Source organism: Mercenaria mercenaria, chromosome 16 (assembly GCF_021730395.1).
Source record: "Mercenaria mercenaria strain notata chromosome 16, MADL_Memer_1, whole genome shotgun sequence".
NCBI lineage: Eukaryota > Metazoa > Mollusca > Bivalvia > Venerida > Veneridae > Mercenaria > Mercenaria mercenaria.
This window is the reverse complement of record NC_069376.1, coordinates 52020917-52028245: the sequence shown is the minus strand read 5'-3', so window position 1 is coordinate 52028245 and position 7329 is coordinate 52020917.

Sequence of the window (7329 nt, the reverse complement as noted above, 5' to 3'; positions counted from 1 at the left end):
TATATTTCTACTTTCCTGATTTGTCTGATCCTTAATAATGTTCTGCTGGTATTCTGCTTTCTGTAACGGCATGGAGAACATGCGCAAATGATTTGTTAAAAGCTTTAAGAAGATCCCTTGAAAGTAGAACGCAAATAATCAAGATAATAGAAGACTTGGTTTGACTAAATTAGTCCCTGAGAGGTTTAGAAAGATGATAAATATCTCATGCCCTTTAGCACCAGCTTAAGCTGAATTATATTATAATGATATTTAACGAACTTCATAATACTAAAGGACCAGAGGCTATTTACATATTTAATGTAGATATCTACTCGATCATTTACGTGTTTCAATTAATAGCGTGCCCTCAGTTTCCCTTGCGTGAATAAGACACTCAGCAGTCGGGGGATTAGGTTTACGTATAATGTTTTATAACATTGGAATATGGAGGAGATATAGAGTGTGAGCATTATTGCTAAACCACTGTTTAAGCACACCAGTATTGTTTTGCAACTGACCGTTTCAAGGCTTTGCCGCACTACGTTCCTTTATTTTACGTTTTAAGCTTTCTGTCTATTGGCTTTACTTCGTTCAGGCATTTATCATGTTCTAACCTATACATGCATTGCTGCAGAGTTTTACGGTTCAAATATGCGTTGCATTAACATGAATCAGAGTTTATCACAAATCGGATCTGTTGAGAAATATTTTCAGTTTCAGAGAAAGAATGATGAAAGAAAGAAAATGAAATGATTATCCCCTGCCCCTGATGCCCCTCCTCCTGCAATTAGCTAAACATAATTACGGAAAGCCCATAGTAAACGTCTAAATGAATAAATAATATTGTTTATAGATACTTTTGTTATCGCGGAGCTGAAGACGAATTAAGTAAAACGTTTTCAGTGTTGATGTCAAGTTTGAATGCATATGATTAACCAGTAATTCTGAGTAATTGAGTCGACTATTATGAATCTAACTTTAAGAAAATATCTGTTAAATTTCCACCGGCATAGTCGTCTTGATCGTACTTAAATCTTGTTTAAATAAAATTGCAAACAATGCATGTAATATGCACATGTTCTAATGCTGTACATGTTCTAAAAACAACAGCATAGACAATTACTTGTGCCGACATTGATTTGTATTGCATTTCGACAAAATCCTTTCCTTCTAGGTACTGATTAAAACCAGATATTAATAACGTATTTCCCTTATTGTATGTTATATTTCTTGTAACGTTCGGAAATAATCTTATATGAGATCCAACGCCATAAGATTAGTCGAAAATATTTTATTTCAAGAGGTAGAAGCGACATGTAAAAATGCATTGTAAATTAGGTGGGTGGGGTACAAAAAACAATTAAAATAACGAAAATATACTTTCTACTGAGAAAGTGCAAATATAATATATTTGAAATGTCCAATTGGCTTGTTTAATAACATCATATCCGATATTATAAGCAATTTTACTAATATTTTAAATCATTATATAGCAGTATTATTTTCGTAAACGGTCGCCATATTGATGACGTCATTTCCGGATCCAGTCGCGGTCCCCAAAAGAGATACATACATATTATTTTTGTCTTGGACCAAGGAATAATTTGGTATATGTGGCTATATTTCTCAACTACTTTCGAGCGGGATTACGAATGGCCGTGGACTAGTATCAATAAATAAACACAGCTGTATTTCATTAGATTTTTTTTTATTTCGAAATGTCTTTCTTTTTCATACATTCGTTTTTGTTAAGAATGTTAACACAAGATATAGATAAAACTGGATTTATTTACAATTTTCAGAAAGAAGTCATTAATGTTTGTTATTGATTAATTGGAATTATTTAATTGAACAAGTTTAATCAGCATGCAAGATGATTGAGTGAGACATGGTGAATATACGCATAACAATTGTCTGGAATGTTCTAATGTGTGCAACCATAAACACGCTGTGATTTAGCGCGATTTAATCACTTTATTTATTATTTCCAATTACATTAATTTCCCAGTTGAGTGAAGCAATAAATAATTTTAGATTACTATATTTTTGTTTTCGTTTCATCTCGTCTGCTCAGTTACATGATACTTGATTTGATTAATATATTCTTCAATTTTCAGTGAGTTTAGATTTTTAGAAATGCTTAGTTCATATTATTTCACTTCAGCCTGCATTTACTTCACTGCTTGTAGATGAAGATGGGAATACAAAAGTCACTGGACATAACGTTATGGAGACAAACGTTCGGAGAACCGGAGTCTGGTAGAAAATAAAGCCTCTAAAATGTTAACAATGTTTTTTATTTCTTTATTTGACCTTGTGATCAAGTTTTCGATTCCAAATAATCCCGTTTCGTGCTTGCCTTATACTTCACAAGGCAACACTCTGACCAAATTTTGTAAAGATCAGAGAGACATTGTGGTATCTATATAACAGACAATGTGATTTTTTTTCTATTTACTGCTTTTTCTCTCACATAAACAAATTTTATCTAGATTTTATCGAGAAAGTTATATACAGTTCAAGTACTTGATTTGACACCGGTATTATTTGACCTTCGGCCTAGTTTCTGTGCCGGATCACCAAGTAACAAACCCGTCCAAGATATTATTAAAGGGAACATTCTTACTAAATCTTTAAGACAGGGTCAAAACTTCGACCTCTAGAATATCATTCACCTTAAGCAATCTGTGTTCAGATTATATAAAAATGGAAAATTTCTGTGACTGGATATTCAAGTCAAACGAACATTATTTTCATTTTGTCTAGAGACATCATTAGAAAAAAACAGAAAACAATGTATCTTCTCAAATATCAATAACTAATATTTACACGTGTTTTGTAATTTCCACGCGTTTCTGTTACTTCATTTAACATAAACCATTACGAGATCCCCGTTTAAACAAGATAACATACTTTAGTTTTTCACTGCTTTCGTTCGAAAATAATTTCTTTCCTAACAACAACTAACAATTCAACACAAAGTATGTTTTATAGAATATTCATTTACATAATAAGTAAAAAAAAAAAAAGCTTTTAGTTGTAATTAATAATAGATGTAATAAAAGTAAAAGTAAAGTGTAAAGTGGACCATTTTCTGGCGAACCATCTGAGCAAAATAGACAGGTCCATTGATGGACGCTATAGAACAAATCGAGTAATGATTATTTAATATTATCATTTGTAGATATTGTTGAACTTTTAACCCTCTTTCCACCTTTAAAGGTGTGAATCATTAACAGACTCAACTCAACTCAAGCTTTGAGATTTTAGTTGAGTCAATAAAATGTTCGTGAAACGCATCTCAAATAATTACTCAACATAAGTCAAAAGATGAGTACACTATTGAGTTTAAGACATTACAACAGACTTAAGTTTTTTGTGAAACCGGGGCCAGCATTGTAATGGTCATCAGAACAGAACATAACAGAAGTTTTATTTCAACTTGTACACAAGGTACATCGTTGTACAACATACATACAATATACAATATACATGGTCAACGTGGTTGGAAATGCTATGATATCATATGAAAATAAAGAGGTGGTAAACACGTTATTATACTAGTACTTATACTAACATCACTAGTAATTTAGAAATAAAATATTACAGTCACATACGACAATCTATAGAAAGCAAAATTAGGTAAAAAAATCTTCGGAGAATGAACGAGAATTTTTTAAGTTTCGGAAGTTGCTGTAAACTAGGTAAACATTTTCTCTTGGATTCTAAAAGAAAACAAGGAGCTACGTTCAATCAACGCTTGATGCCCCCGGTGGCGTCCCTGTCGATACAAAGCAACCTAAGTTGTCATCAACAACATGGAGATCGGCAAACTTGATCGTAAGAGAAAACACATACGTTTTTTTTCCAACACTATATGCTTGGCTGTTCTGGGACATACTTGCACATGGAACATTAAACTAAACGGTTGATACTGTTAACTAAAATATGTTTTTATTACTGCCTTAGCACAAAAGGAAACAGCATCCTTGGATGTGACCACGACTTGCATTTTATTTGCCGTTTTCCTTCCTTTAAATTTCGTCATGATTTGAAATTCGCCAGACGTTTCCGATAGCCAGTTTTGCTAAGCATTTCTTATTTACTCCATATCATATTTCTAGGCAGATTTTAAAAAAATAGTTATGTTTCTGACAATGTAATTCCAAATTTTTCAACATAAAACAAAGAGCTATAAAAATAAATCAAAGTAAATCAAAGAGCTATAAAATTATTATTATTACTTATTTGCATAAAAATAACTTTTTTCAGAACATACAATGATAAACACCACGTGAGAAGCAATGTGTAGCAACTTTAACGTCGGGACCATATTACCGCATCGCTCGTCTTTTAACATGTGTTTGTACCATTGAAAAAAAAACCAAAAAACATTTGCATGCACAGTCTTTTTCAAATTGCATTACCAATGAAATCGCATTTTGTGATTACCTCCCTTTCAACGAACTAGTTTTGAAAATTGCATAGTCTTTTAATAATTTCTTTGTATATTTTATTTTAATGATGTAAGTGCCTACAGGCGTCTATATCTATATAATGCTTCCAAAGTGGTTTTCATACTTTCTGGTATCGCTGTAACTAAAATAGATTTCCAGATCAAAGGGAGGGAATCAGCACTTTATAGTGTTCTGTTCAAACGTATTGCAACACAAGCATGTGCACGGCAATGCAAACATACTATCCTAGTTTCTGCCATCCGTTTGAGTGTAAGTGGAACTGACTACTCAATGAATATAGTTCAATGTTATTGATTAGATATGGTATAAAGAATCACAAATATAAGGGTGTAACCATCATATATTGGGTTAGGTTTGTCAGTAAATGTTTTTAATAAATGATTTAATCACTTTCGTTGTCAATGTGAGATTAATAAGTTTACTGTTATTCATTGAGTTGCTTCTGTATTCAAATTTTATTCCGAAATACGATTCTCGTATAGACGGGCCTCCAAGGTGAAATATACCACCTGGACACGCATCAGACAGCAATACAACATGATTGCGTTGAATACAGTTAGAACTGTGATTATGATTTCAAATAGATCCTTGATTGAATGAACAGTAGCCCGCGGTCAAAATTGACAATTATGCTACATTTGTCACACACTTTGTTGTATTCTATTAATTTGCAGGTAATGACTTGTGCGAACGATACATTTTCGATATGAAAATGATCCAACATGCAAACATAAGAGATAAAATAAAAAACTGAGATTTATATTAGGTATTTTCCTTCATTATGTAGTTATAGTTCGTGATTTGATTCATATCTTACGAATTTAGATTTTTTTTTGTAACTACACTTTCATCGTTTTAAAAGGAAATGCCCATTAAAGTTCCAAAGTATATTCCTATAGATTTCAGAATACTACATATCACGTGAAATGAATCATTGAATGTTTTGCACTTGTTGTATGTAACAACATAACGGCATTCAGAATTTCAGACGATCTCAAACCTTGTCTGCAGAGGTGCTCTGCCAGTGTGTCAGCTATACATGAAAGAAAGTATCTTGAACTCAATTCTTGCTTTCACCGACAGCCAATGTAAGTGATACAATCACAGGGGTACATCACATAAAGGTTTTGGGGTGGTCTCGGGTATAGTAACCCCTATTTATCCGTGCAGTCTGGTCAAGATCCATGCTGGTCGCAAACACACTATGTTGGTTTTCTCATGGCGCGGCTCATATCATGATTGTCCTGGAACTCATATCTCAAATAGTACCCTTTGCTATAAAATTTCAAAATACTCTGACTAGTAAAACCAAATCCCGCCGTCAAAATAAGTGAACATTTGCGTGGAGCAGATAACCATGGTAACTAATCTTATTGTCATATGTTACTACGCTGGAGAAGTAAGAAACGAAATAGTAAAAAATGTATGACATTGGGATGTCCGGGCGTGCGTGCGCCGTATGTGCTTAGGGGGGGATTACGGATACTATCAAGAAAAACAAGAACCAATTAAGCTGTACTCTCGTGGGGGTGGGATGGGGGGCAAACTTAAAAATATAGGAAATTGCTGTATAATACTTATCTATGATACTTTACTACAATAAGTATGCTTTAACTTTTTGTTTCAAATAGGAAATCTCCGAACTATCTACACAATTGCATATGTATGAATTCTTCATTTTAACAGTATTACAACGGAAAGCTTGTTAATACGTACTTTGAATAAGAAAAAGATGAAAGAATAATCATTGTTATATAGAAAATATATTTAAAGCGATTTTCAAAATGGCTGAATTATGATGTCTTGGACGTATCTGCAGACGTCGAATTATGGTACAAAATTTACGCATCCATTGGCGTGGGGGAAATAAAATCACATGTACCGAAAAAACTATGTCGGTGACCCCCAGTTTTATTTGTCATTTGGACTCGGTATACATTTTAAACACCGTTTATCGCATAGTGCGGCAGTTTTCCTTTGATCTTTGCAGTATGTTAAACATGGTAACACACATTAATACTACAAAATCTGTGCTGAGATTTTACAAAACTGTTACGATATATTATTATCTTTATTAGAGTCTCATTACTATACATGATAAACAATACAGACACAAATAAAAGAGTTACAAACAAAGTATAGTACCAATCAAATTTGATTTATAAGAGACTGTATACAAATTAAAAGCATCTATACATATTTAAGAACATAATTTTATTAAGAATCTAAAATTCTATTAAAATTTAACACAAAAACTGTCCGTAAGACAGCGTTATCGAACTTTCTTACTGCTTGACTATGAATTGCAAGTGAAAATTTTATGATACACTGTGGTCAAGACATTCTAACATAAAAAGTGGCATAACTCTGTCAAATTTCAAATCAGAGTTATGGAGATTATTCCTCCTGGTGAAGATTTTTATAGTATATGACCATTTATAGTTTCAAGTCAAACGCTTTGATAGTAGCAGAGACTTAATCAAAACTTTAACCAAAAATTTTAAGTAAAAAAAGGGGGATAGCTCTATCAAAATTTGAATCAGAGTTATGTGGATACATAACAGGAGATATTCTGGAGTTAATTTTGACAATATATAACTATTCCAAGCTTCAAGTCAATATCTTTGATAGCAACAGAGATATTTGATGATATAAAAAAAAAACATTTAAATCAAATTAATCCCAGTTTAAAAGGGGGCTTTTAAATCAAATTAATCCCAGTTTAAAAGGGGCATAACTCTGTCAAAATTCAAATCAGAGTTATGTGTATTATTTTTTTTCTGGTTAACCCTCATAGTAAATAACTATTTTAAGTTCCAAGTAAAAGCTAACAATAGCTTAAAGACCTTAAAATTTGATCACAGAATAA